Raw genomic sequence first — 13,979 nt, 5'->3', positions numbered from 1 at the left:
TCCCAGGTTCTGGGGTTATAGGTGTGTAATACCATACATAGTTTATATCTGTAAATGTAAAAAAGATTTCATATACTTAAAAATATTCGTATATCTACTACCTATGTGTTCAGAAAACTTTTTATTGCCATGAAGAACCCTTTGAAAGATCATTTATCCGGGCGGTGGTGGCGCACGCCTTTAATCCCAGCACTTGGGAGGCAGAGGCAGGCGGATTTCTGAGTTCGAGGCCAGCCTGGTCTACAGAGTGAGTTCCAGGATAACTAGGACTACACAGAGAAACCCTGTCTCGAAAAAAATAAAAAAAAAAAAAAAAAAAACAAAAAAAACCCAAAAAAAAAAAAAAAAAAAAAAAAAAAAAAAAAACCAAAAAAAAGAAAGATCATTTATTACATAGTTATTTGTGTGTACAGTTTCTCTTATGAGGCAGCCCAGGGATGGCACACTTTTGATTCTGGGGTGGGAGGATCTGAAGATGAGAAGGATGAACTAGGCATGAGGAATTTGTTTTTTTTTTTTTTTTTCAGGTGGACAAGGGATGGGAAAGGAGTGTGGTAAAGGCAGAGAAAGTATTCCAGACATAGGAAATACATGAGCAAAGACAAAGCAGAAAGAGAGAATATAGTTGGTTTACAGAATTACAGATGATTTTACCAATGATTAGAGCAGGTGGACGTGGTGGTGCACACCTTCAATCTTAGCACTAGGAAGACAGAGGCAGGTGGATCTCTAAGTTTGAGGCTAGCCTGGTCTATAGAGTCAGTTTTAGGACAGCTATAGTTACATAGAGAAATTCTGTCTTGAAAAACTAAGGGAGCCAGGCAGTGGTGGTGCACACCTTTAATTCCAGCACTCAGAAGGCAGAGACAGGCAGATCTTTGAGTTTGAGGCCATCCTGATCTACAGAGTGAGTTCCAGGACAGCCAGGGTTATGCCAAGAAACCTCAGTCTCAAACAAACAAAAAAGAAGAACTGGGTGGGGGCTGGGGTTTGGGGAGAAAGATTGGGAATGGAGGCCAGGTGTGGCGGTGCTTGAATTTAATCCCAGTACCGGGAAGGGAGAAGCAGGGGGCTCTCCAGCCAGGGCCACATAGTGAGGGCCTGTCTGAAGAAAAAAAAAAAAACTAAAACCAACTAAAGAAACAAAAGGCTGGGGATGGAAGAGGAAGGGCAAGTTTGGGTTCAATTTATTTTATCATTTTATTTTAGTGTTCAGAATGGAGCCCAGAACCTCACACATGCTAAACAAATGCTCTGCCACTGAGATATTATTCCCATCCTTGGGATTCAGTAGTGAGCATGTGCTTTTTGTGGAACATTCAGGTTGAACCGACCAAAATCCAGATCCAGGAGGAAGCAGGGAGAAGTAAACCCTATTTCTTCTCTTAACTGAAGTTTTTTCCCTCTTAAATCTACTTTCCTATGGGCTATCTTGATAGCTCAGCCTGAATAATGAATAGTCATATGTTCATCAGCTTGCCGCTAGTTTTCCCTTCTCACATGCTACCTTACTAAATGAAGAATAGGAAAAATACTGTGCACTCCATGAAGAATATAAAGTCTATTAATCTACTAGAGCCTCACCCAGCTAAGAATTTAAGGAGCTGTGGAAACCTATTCCTGCACGGATTTGTTTTCAACGGGAATGTGGCACCAAGTTTTAGCTCAAATAAAGTATAAATGACAACATTGATTTGCATACATTGCATAATGTTGTAAAATGTATTCAAACGATAATGGATCTTTAATGGGGCTAAACCTTTTCTATTTTGAAACAAAGTTTCATGTAGCCGAGGCTGCCCTACAAACCTCTATGTAGTTGGGATGGCCCTGAACTCATGATCCTCTTACCTCCACCTCCTCAGTGCTGGGATTACATGTGTAAGCCACCATTCCAGATGTTTTTAATGTGGTTCTATGGACCACACCCAGGGTTTCATTCATGCCAGGCAACTACCTAACCAACTGAACTACATCCTGACCTATCGACCACATTATATTGACTATTTTTCATGCCAAACTTCTCTGGGAAACTGGGCATCAACACCTTTAGTGCCTGGTTTATTTTGCTTCTCAAACTTTTACCCAGTTTGGATGGAAAGGTTTTCAAAAAGTTTACTTACTTTCTGGACTCCTGGAAATAATTGCATCCTTTCCTGATGACTCAAGACTGTCCTTAAGACAGCATCAATTATGTTAATCTGATATATACAGTGCTCAGGGGTTCGAGTGGAGGCTCTTTGTCTCTATGGCAAACAGGCACAGATCTCTCTCCTTTTAATTTGTAATGTCTGCTTTGTCTAATCTCTTCATATATCCCTTCTCTGTTAGCTGTCATTTCTTGCTGTGGTCAGTTTTTTTCTACTGTCTTTTACGGTCTCTGGTTCCAGGCTGCATCCTCCACTGTTCATTTTCACGTGCTGTAAGCTAAGGAACATTGTAACCCAAATCTGCAAAACTATCTGAAAAATAGAAATAAATAGTTAGTCTGGGAAGTCTTCCTTTATTAATGCATATGAAGCTTGTGTGTTTGCATGTTTGCATATGCGCATGTGTGCACAAAGGCCAGATGTTGATGATGGATATCTTCCCCAGTAGCTCTCCACCTTGTTTTTTGAGACAGTCTCTTACTGAATCCCTGAACCTGGAGCCATGGACTACCCTGGAACTTCCTGAGATTTGCCTGCCTCTGTCTCTGCTAGGATTAAAGGTGCCACCATGTCTGGCCACAGGCAGTGCTCTTAAGCCATCTCCAGCTCCACTCCAAGCAAATAAAAATAATAGTAATAAAAGGATTATTTTGGCTCTTCTAGGTCTTTGCTAATCTTCAGAATTTTATTTTTTGTCATTAGCTTGTCAATTTGAGAATAAAAAAATCTAGTTAGGATTTGCTAGGGATTGCTTAGACTCTATAGGTCAATTTAGGGAGTTTGTTTACTTATTTGGGACATGATCTTATACTATTGTATAGGCTGGCCTGAAACTTATTTTGTGGCCCAAACTGTAAATATTTTTCTGTAATTTTTTTCATGGACATCAATCTCTCTTATTTATTGTGTGCTGAGCAGTGGGCTCACAGCCCAGGGACTGCCAAACATGTGGTCTACCATTAAGCTATCTATGCGTGATATGTAAAGTAACATGGACCTTATATACTATTTTCCTTATTTTTGTTTTTGTTTTGGAGGAAGAGACTCAAACTCATGATCCATTTGTCATCCTCTCTGAATGCTGGGACCTTAAGTTTCTGCCGTTTGTTCTGGCTCAGAGTTCATTTTTAATAAGTTGATGATTCCTTGTAAGGTTTCTAGGTGAATGAGAAAGTTTGCATGCTGCTAGAATATAAGTTTTGATATCTTTGTGGCTGGAGAGTCTGACAGACATTGAGCTGCCTGCCCCTTCAAAATACATTTCAGCTAGGTCAGCATCAGCTCCTGTGTTTACCAGTCAGGAGTACTGCAAGTTTTCTGCTCCTTAGAGTCTTCATTTGTAGTCTTGTGCCAGTTGGTTAATTAGCTGCCACCTTAGCTATTGAGTATCCTGTGTGTTGACAAGGAAAACCTTAGAGTTATTTTTAAAAATTCCTCTATTAAAAAAATGAACCAGTGTGATGAGGTATAGATATTCTTAGCTTGCTTGATGCCACTTAGAAGGACTGTGCATCTGCTGGGGGATTCTTGAATTTGCATTTGCAAGTCCTATCATTTGATTTGTCATTTTGCACTGTAGTTTACAAAAGAGGGTCAGTTTGGCTTCCTTTGTGGTGACCTTGGAAAGACCACTAACAGATATTATGTGTTCTCTCACACGCATTATAAACCAAAGGAAACCAGTTTAATTGGATTTGCTGTTGCAGATGCTGTGCATTTCAAAATTAGATTTCCTAAACCCAAGAAGCAATGAATAGCTATGGAGTACAAGAGCTGGCATTTAGTTATATGGCTACATGAATACTCTGGGTTCTGACTTTAGTGGGCCATCTTGTATACTTTTATAGCTTGTGTTTTAAATAACTGTCCTCAAAAGGTCAGATGTTATAATAAAAATTTTAAAAGAGATGAATGCGAATACTTAGTATGTGTAGATCATTCAGTTGGTGGCTGTGACCATTATGTTTGTGATTATCATTACATCTTTAAATTCATGTTCAAGCATGGCTGGACTCATTTGCACTGTGGGTACTAATGATGATGATTCAGATGAATTAAAAAAACAAATGCAATGACTGGGCTGAAAAGATTGGTCAATGTGGTTAAGGGTACTTGCTCTTTCAGAGGAACTATGTTCAATTTCCAGCACCCACATGACTGCTCACAGTGGGCTATAACTTCACTTCCAGGGGATCTGATGGCCTCTTCTGGCTTCCACCAACACTAGGCATATCATGCACATGGTTTGCAGACACACATGCAGGCAAAACATTAATATACATAAAATAATTGAAAAGGTTATTATTGTGTGTATGTGTGGTCATGAGGGCATACGCTGATGGAAATCAGAGGACAGCTTTATGATGTCAGATTTCTACTAGCACACAATTTCAAGTGTCATGTTGCAGACTATTCTTTTGGAATATAAATTTAGAATGAAAAGAAAAACCATTTAATACTAGCAAGATGGTTCGACAGGTAAAGGGATTTATTGTTGCCTGCAAACCTGCAAGCAAGGCACATATGTTTAACCCTAGCACTCAAGAGTCAAAGCTGCAGCATGACACCAAAATTTTCTTGGTGCATTTCTTTCTATGGATTTCCAACAAACGGAGGTCAACTACACAATGTAAGGCGGACCAATACATGCATGTTGTTAGCAAAGAATCCTTCATCATGTGTCCTTTCACATGCTTGCTTTAGCAGAACATCATCTTTCCTGTGTCTGCTTCAGCTAAACTTTCCTTCACAAGTCTGCCTGAGCCTTTCACACTTGTGTCCACTTTAAGGAAACATTTCTTCACCTGTTTGCCCCAGCAAAACACCATCCAACTGATTTTCCAAAGAACCCTTAAGTTTCCATGTCACAAAAGTGGGTGGATCTCTATGAATCTGAGGTCAGCATGGTCTACATAGTTCCAGGACAGCCAGGGCTATGCAGAGACACTATCTGATAAAAAAAAATAAAAATAAGTAAATATATACTTTTGTCTTTCCTTCCTTAGTACTTTTTGTTTTGCTTTGCTTTTGTGGGAGGGGGCAGGGTCTCAGTCTAGCCCAGGCTGACCTAAAAATCACTTTATAGTGCAGACTAGCCTTGATCTTCTGGAAATTCTCCCTCCTCAGCCTTCAAGAGTTCTGAAATAGGAGTTACTGTGTCTAACTTGTCTGTTTTTAAGGCATGCTTTCAGAATTATCCACAGAAAGCATTTCTTTCAATAAAAAGTAGCTTTTCCCTGACAATCATTTTGAAGATGATGCAAACACATTTCTGAAAAAAATGCATCTTTAACAGATTTTTGCATTTAGCAAAGATTTTTTGTCATTTGTATTTTGATCAAGTTGCAAAAGACCTTGAGAACTGGAGGAATATAAAAAGCTGGGTGGCAGCTCAGGTTTTGCCCTCTTTTAGGTTTTAAGGACCTCTCATTTGAATCACAATGCTTCAGTTTTGCATGTCACTGCACTAGATGCACACACGTATAAATGAGAATATCCGTGCCTGCAAAGACTACCTTTTCACTTGCAGCCCATGCAAATGTGTCTGGCCCCGGACTGATCTGAAAGCTGGCTGGATCACCTTCAAATCCTTTTGCACTCTGAGCTGTTAAAAGGGTTCCTCTCATGAGGGTAGTCCTCAAGGACTAGGCTAGAAACCCCACTTCCTTTTCATTTCTTCTGTGTGATTGCCTTATCAGTTTAGTTCTGGATGTCTTTTTACTCCATGCTCACTCTACAATCAGTACAACTGTAACATTCATCACTCTGGACAGGAATTGCCTCTTGCTTCTAGATAAAGAGGCAACTGAAGTCCTCAATCTGTGCTGATGCTTAACTGATTTCTGTAGTTGGATCTGGCTTCCATCTTTGAACACACGATGTATTAAAGTGGCTGATGGATACATGGAACAACAGCAAAATTCTGTTGAAAGATGGATGCAGCCCATTCTTCTATCGCCTCATTTGTTCCTTCTATTCCCCAACTTTCTTTAGGATTCTAATGTAAGGGTCCATGATTCTCTATCCAGGACTCAAATAGTATGTAAACTCAAAGAGTGTTTTATTCTGTAGAAGTCCAGCATGCTGGGGTCTCCTATTATCAAGATAGAGAGACAACCAAGTGAGCTCGCAGGACTGATTTAAAGCACATTAGGGGATTTCAGTGTAGGTGACCTTTATCTTGCTTCAACTCTAGGGACATTACATTGCTGAGGAAGTCTAGAAACTGCTGCTGACCCATTGTCCTTGCCTCAGGCCAGGTGACTGGGCAGCATCTGAGGTCTGGACTTGCCTAGAGTTACCCAGTTCTTGGAAACAGAGTTAGGCCTCATCTCCTAAACTGCCAATTTGAAGCCTGTCATGGAGTCAGCCTAGCCTTCTCACTACTTAATCCCTGATTCATTCCTTCAAAGCACAAAGAAAGGCTGAGCGTCTGAAGGTCTTGTATCTCTTCTTCCCTAATTTGGAAGTATTTCCTAATTATATCTTGGAATGTTGGTACAGTTAAGGCAGTTACATAGCAGGTACATTTGTTTTGATATGATGCGTGAATTATTCTTTCCATTTCTTTAAAGACAAGCTCTCAGTAACTCAGGCTGGCCCCAGATGTGTGATAGTCTTCCTTCAGCTTGCCTCCTCAAGTATGGCTGAAATTAAAGGGATGCACCATTACATCCAGTTAGAAGCTGATTAGCTTGAAGGCCATCTCAGAATTTCTTTGGTCCTTTAGTTGTCACATTTAATGATTTCCTTCCTATTTATATTGTTTATATTATGTAACCCATATTGATTCTTAATTTGGATTTCTTGAACTCTGTTTCATACTTTCTTGTAGTGACTTCTGAAATAATTTTGTCTTTCACAATTCATGTTTTGTGATAAATGTAAAGTAATCCTGTGGTAAGAGCCAAATCCAACCCTAACATACATCTGTAATGATAATATTTTATATATAGATACTGGTTAATGACAGATTAAAAAAATACTGTTTAGTGCTAGAGAGATGGCTCAGTGGTTGAGAGTCCTTGCTGCTCTTCTAGAGGACCTGAGTCCAACTTCCCTCACCCATGTCTGAGCTCGTAATTACCTGTGACTCTAGCTCCAGGGGATCCTAACATCCTTTTCTGGCTTCCAGGGGCACCTACACACATCTCTCCCCACCCCCATACTTATATGCAGAGTATCATGAGAAATCATTTTGTTGACTTTTCTTTAATTTTCTTTCCTCTTTTTCTCTTTTCCTCTTTTTAAAATGTCAGTCATATTTGGTTCTATCCTGGGTCTCTGGCCTGTCCAGCCTCTGGTTCCTGGTCATCCATGTAGTGCCAGGTGTGGGATTTCTCTTGTGGGCACAAATTAGATCAGTTATAGGTTGGCCACGTCCACAAGTTCTGTACCACCATTGCCTCAGCAAGTCTTACAGGGAGGACAGACTGTAGGTGGAAGGTTTATGGTGGGTTGTTGTTCCAGTCCCACCTCTCATGCTCATAGAAGAAGATGGGTGGTTTGTGCTCTAGATTCCAGGCAGCTTCTATTGCACTAGATTCCTACTCCAAAGTGTCCACCAATTCCATAATTTCTCCCAATTTCAGTTATTTCTCCCATTATTTTCTCCCTCCTCTCCACCCACCTGGTCCTTCCTGTTCACTTGCCTCAAGTCTGCATGAGAAATCCATTCTATTTCTCCTTCCCAGGGAAATCCATGTGTTCTCCCTTGGGCCATCCTTCATACCTAGCCTCTCTGTGTCTACAGATTGTGGCTTGTTTATCCTTTAATTTACAGCTAATATCCATGTATAAGTGAGTACCTACCATGTTTGTCTTTCTGGGGTTGAGTCACCTGACTATTTTCTAGTTCCATCCATTTACTTGTAAATTTCATGATATTTTGTTTTTAATATCTGAGTAATATGTGCAAATGTACCAGATTTTCTTTATCCATTCTTTAGTTGAGGGACATCTAGGTTATTTTCAGTTTCTGGCTACTATGATTCAAGTTGCTATGAATATAGTTGAGCAGGTGTCCTTGTGATAGGATAGAGTATCCTTTGAGTACATGCCTTAGGAGTTGTGTAGCTGGGTCTTGAGGTAGATTGATTCCCAGTTTTCTGAGGAACCACCATATTGATTTCCATAGTGGCTGATATAGTTTACATTCTGACCAGCAATGGAGAAGTACATATTTTATTTTTAAAGGCAAAGTCTCTCTTTGTAACTAAGGCTGACTTTGAACTTAGGATTTTCTGGCCTCAGCCTTCTATTTGCTGTGACTGTGACTATAAGAACATACTTTTCTGTTTCTCTCTCTCTCTCTCTCTCTCTCTCTCTCTCTCTCTCTCTCTTTAAAAGTAAACTAAGGAGATATATGTTCCCATGCAGAGTGGAGCCAAAGAGAAATTCACTAGATGTTTTCTGAATTGCAATAGATTAGAAAGAGGCTCCAATATATGTTAGCAAAAGAAGGATTTAGCACGAATCTTGGTAGAAAAATATGTGAGGTTTTCATACTGTACCTTTATTGAAAAACATTGTTCTACTGTAGCCTAGTAAGAATTTATTTTCTGATGATTTCAGAATTGCCCTTTTATTGGTTCTCCCTTCTGAATCATAACATTTTCCAGGGAGCATATCCATCATTTGAATGTCCCATGTCATTGCTGTTTACAGGTGCTATGGCATATCTTTCTTTCAGACTGAAAGGAAAAAATTACCTGGGTAGAAACTCATCCATCTTACACAAAGACCTGGAATTCACAACACTAGCCATAGGAAACTTTCAAAGAGATGATTGGTAAAAGCAAGCAGTGCTGTTTAGGTCAGACTACAGTGGCTAGGCAGATTGCTTAGTGGTGAAGAGCCCTGGCTGCTCTTACAGAGGACCATATCAGAGGGCTCACAGCCATTTTTAGCTCCAGGCCCAGGGAATCTGACGCCACTTCCGACCTCTGTGGGTTCCTGCATGCATGTGGTGCACATACATACAGGCTGATACACAAATATGCATGAAATAAAAATAAATATCGAATAAAAGAATTTCAGACTGCAAAAAAAAATATTTATAAATATCCTTGCTGTGATTTGGGAAGAATGGAGGCTAAGGCTATCAAGTTGTATCTAGTTAGTAATTTCATGAGAGCTATTTGACTGTGTTTTTCTTAGTATATATGTCACATGCTTTATCTGGAGGGTAGCTGATATTCTACAGCTTCTTCTGAATCTATGATAGATTCTGCTTCAGATTGAGACAGTGACTGGCATCTGGCAGTTCTTTAATAGGAGATTTTTGATTAGATATGTATATGCCTACTCATTTCCTTCAACTTGGCTCTTTATTTTAAAACCAGGCTTTAGGCACTGGAGAGATGGCTTAGAAGTTAAGAGGACTGGCTGTTCTTCCAGAGGACCTGGGTTAAATTCCCAGCCCTCAAATGGCACTTCACAACCATTTGTAATTGTACTCTCAGGTGATCTGATGCCCTCTTCTGGCCTTCATGTACACCAGGCATATTTGAGATATATAGACATACATACAGAAAAATATAAACATAAAATAAATAAATTAATAACAATAAGGAAAAGAGGAGGTTTTTAATAGCAACTTTGGAGGTTTGTTTTGAAGACCAGAAAAGTGAATTTAAATAGCTTGTGCAGTGCCTGGAAAAGGGTAAGAACTTCAAGATGATAGTATCATTAACCATTTATCCATTTATTCCGTTTGGTTCCTAGGTGGCAGTGGGTTGGTTGCTATAATCTTCCTGGCTGACATTTTCTATTCTGTTTTTATATGTGCTTTGCTTTTGCTGTCAGAATGGAAGCATTTGCTTTTTAAAGGAGTTTATTTGTCCCGATCCTTTGGCATGGGCTAAGTGACATGTGTGTGTAGTAGATTCAGAACCAGTTTTCTTCAGTCATATATGAACAGGATTCCTAGATGGAGCACAAATGGATGCAAAAGAGTGTCAATATAAAATAAAAGCCCCAGGGCTGGAAATTATGGCTATTAAATCTTGGGATATGAAATTAAAATGCTTTTTATAAAATGAGAAAGCTTGTATATACCAATTACTTGCTTTTAAAAAAATGATCATTTTCTCTATAGGAGCCATTACTGAACGCGGTAGAACTAAAATCTCTGGAATGGTAATCTATACTCCTATTATCGAGACACACATTCAGAAATAAGATCCCCAAGAACATCAATTGTAGTCCGGATACATGCTTGAGTGTCCTCTGTAGCAACTCAACACAGAGGTGTTTTGTCTTTGAAAACTGCAAATAATAAGATTATGTGACTGGTTTCTCTACCATGCAAGGCAGCCATTTTGCCAGTAGATAGTTCTAATATTTTGAACAAAGTACCTCTGCATAATGCTGTTCCTGTTGACCTTTTATCCCTGAGGGGAAACACCCAACCAGCCAATCAAACAACCACAAGCATTCTTGATCAGACAGCTATGGGCAAATCGTACACATAGCCAGTACACAAGCAGTTGTGAGTATTTGTTAGGAAATATGCAACATGTATAATCTTAGAAGCTTCATAAATTTATTTGATTCTTTACTTTTTTTTCTAGAACAGCTGTTCAAAATGGCATAGGATGGTATTGTGCCTCATAGTAATTCTCAATCAATGTTTACTTTAAAAGACAGAAAAAAGTGAGGGGAGGCGACCCGCACTTCCAATTCTAGCAGTTGGGAGGCAGAGGCTGGCAGATCTCTGAGTTCAATCAAGGCTATCCTTATCTTCAGAGTGAGTCCCAAGATAGCCATGGCTACACAGAGAAATCCTGTCTTGAAAAACAAGAATAAGAACATCAATGCCTCCCCCACACAAAAAACAAAAGAGAAAAGAAAGCCCTCTGTGGTTGCACATTCCCATCATTCCAACATTTGGGATGTAGAGGCAAGAAGATAATGTATTTAAGGCCAGCCTGGGTTACATAGTGAGTTTGAGACTAGCCCAGGCTACAGAAGAGCCCATCTTAAATTAGAATAAATATGAAATACATTTTTATGAGGTATAAAACCTACTGTGTAACATGGTGATGCACAATTTGATTCTCTGCAAGTGACACAATGAAAACAGAGCATCTGTTTAAATGGATGCATCCTCCTTTTTTATGTTGTTCCAAATATATTAATTTTTGTACCTTGTAGCATACAAAAAGTTGAATTCTAACCTTATTTCCTCACTTGAGAGAAAAGAATTAGTGATTGTTTCCAACTTTATGATCAAGGAATAGTGGTTGGAGAAATGGCCCAGTGGTTAAGAACTCTTGCTGCTCTTGCAGAGGACTTGGGTTTAGTTCCTAGTACCCATATAGTAGTTCATAACCACCTATAACTTCAGTTATACAGGATCAGATGTCCTCTTCTAGCTTCTGCAGGTACTATGTGCATATGGTGCACATACGTGTAGGTTAAACACTCATGCATGTTAAAAAAAGACTAAGAGCTTGGTCTTTTTATAATATGTGAGTGAACAGCAAGAGGTTTTCTCATCTTTTGTTTTTAGTTTGTGCTTGATTGTGTGTACAAGGCTTTTCAGCAGAGAAGATTTACTATTTTTCATTATGTATCTCTGTGCATGTATGTACATGCCAGAGCAATACCCATAAGGTCTCAGAGGCTTGGATTTCTTGGAGCTGGAGTTACAGGCAGTTGAGAGCTGGGAACCAAACTTAAAGTCATTTACCAAGCACTACATGCTTAACCACTGAGCTATTTTTCCAGCTCCCAACCAGCCCTTTTGGCGTTTGCCTTATAGTTCAATCAAGTAAGGAGAATGTGTGTCTTTTATTTATCTGTAATGGAGTAGCTTGGCCAGCGTCCTGTCAAGGGTGTCTTTGCTCAGCAAGGAAGATGATGTGACTTTGTGATCTACCATTGTGATCAAGATTTTATTTATTTATTTATTTTGAACCAAGGTCTTATGCAGCCAAGGGTAGCCTCCAACTTGATGTACTCAAGTATGACCTCAATTTTTTTCTGTACTCTTACATCTTCCACCTGAGTGAGTGCTGGGTGGGATTACAAATATATGCCAAGATTCCTGGTTTATGTGTTGCTGGGGATGGATCCTTGGGTTGCAAGCATGCTACCAACTGAACTGCATCTTCAATTTTTTATTTCTTAGACTTTGAAACTATAGAGTTTAAGGAGTCTGCAAGAGAAATATGAATCATACTCATTTTCACTTTTGTATCACAGGAGGAAATTCATGTGGAAATGCAAGAGCTTCAGAGTCAAAACAGGCTGCAACTCACCCTGATTTGCTTTCTCTGAAGCCAAGAATCTAGTGTTCTCTGCTTCCTTGTTTTCAGCAACAGTCTCACCTTGTTCTCTGTGGATGCGCAGTGTCAGCCATCTGTCTTCTGTTGCCTTTCTTTGTTAGTTTCCTCTCTCTTTCGTTGATTGTTATTCTAGGAATCTATTTCTTAAAGAGGTAGCATCTCTTTTAACCCCCATTTCATCCCTTGTCATTAGTGTGGCAATGTTATTTTAGTGAGATGGTTGTAGGAGGCATTTCATGTCTCAAAATTCAAAAGTATATTTTCCTCATATATGTGATTTTCCATGTTGTTGGCACTTCTAGAATGTAGGTACCTTAGAAAGTATTTGCTGTATTAATGAGGGGAAAGGTACCTGAGTGATTACAGAGCAACTCTGTGCAGAGAGAAAATGAAACCTTGATCTTCCTATTGTCAGTCCACAGCCTTCTGCTTTATGCACATGGATGTCTGAATTATGGAGTGATAATTTTTATAGTTCTGCAAGATTCTGAATGATACAGGAATAATTAGCCTGCAATGTATTATTTCCAGTTTGCTGTCTGACATAAAATGTATCAATTTATTTTAATAAATGTTCTTGCTATTCAAATAAGTAGAGAAATCATTTTTTTTTAAATAGGGATGCCTCTATGTTCTAATGTTGTTTGTTTTAAGACAGGGTGTCTCTATGCAGCACTGACCAGGCTGGCTTTGAACTCAGAGACCCACCTGCCTCTACCTCCCATGTGCTGGGAGAACGGACATGTGTCAGCACACTTACTTCTAGTACTCTTTTGTTTAAACCCTAGGCTATTACTACGTTTGGAAGCATATGAGAACAGAGAAAAGTCTAGTCTTTTTTCTGTGATCCTTCTATCATATCTCTGTCTCTAAAAATGTCAATGTGTGACACATTTTTGACTGTTATAAACAATATTTTATATTTGAGGCACCATAGTGTTAAAGAAATGATTTCATATGCTAATGCGTATGCTTTGGTTTGGAATATACCAGGAATCTAAACATATGTAAATCTATATGTGTATATACACATACATATGTTAATTACAAGACAATTTGAAGAATTAATTTTTCTGTTCTGACCACGTGTTTCCGTGTTTACTTTGTGTGTGGTTCATGTGTTAGAAAAAAAAAAACTTGCAACTTACAGGGAACAGGGACCAAACTCAAGTTGTCAGACCATTTTGTGAGCTTCTAGTCATATCTTTAATGAGTTGTATTTATGAAAATAAATGAACCAGTTAACTACTCTATGTTTCTAAGTGAGTAGATACGATATTCTACAGCTGTGCCTTCATATTTTCGGGAAGGTTTGTTCCTGATAAAGCACATCTCTATAGATTGTCTTCTATAAGACAATTTCAGGCGCACTAGGAAGAGTGTGTCATCAGCCTGACACCACCAAATAGGAGGGCTTTGAAGGTGCTTTGTATCAGAGAACAAGAGCAAAGTATGGCTTCAATAAGGATGTAAAACCACAGGCATTAAAACAGCAGTCCAAAATACCCTAGTTCAATGACCTATTTTCTTTTAAAAA

At 39.0% G+C, this 13,979-nt stretch overlaps 1 protein-coding gene across 1 annotated transcript in view; it reads left to right on the top strand.

The window, feature by feature from the left end:
* The window catches only part of Mcf2 (MCF.2 cell line derived transforming sequence), a 106,367-nt gene that overhangs the window by 3,016 nt on the left and 89,372 nt on the right, over window positions 1-13,979 (top strand). The window lies entirely within an intron of this gene.

Source organism: Arvicanthis niloticus, chromosome X (genome assembly GCF_011762505.2).
Source record: "Arvicanthis niloticus isolate mArvNil1 chromosome X, mArvNil1.pat.X, whole genome shotgun sequence".
Lineage (NCBI taxonomy): Eukaryota > Metazoa > Chordata > Mammalia > Rodentia > Muridae > Arvicanthis > Arvicanthis niloticus.
This window is presented reverse-complemented; position numbering and strand designations above follow the sequence as displayed.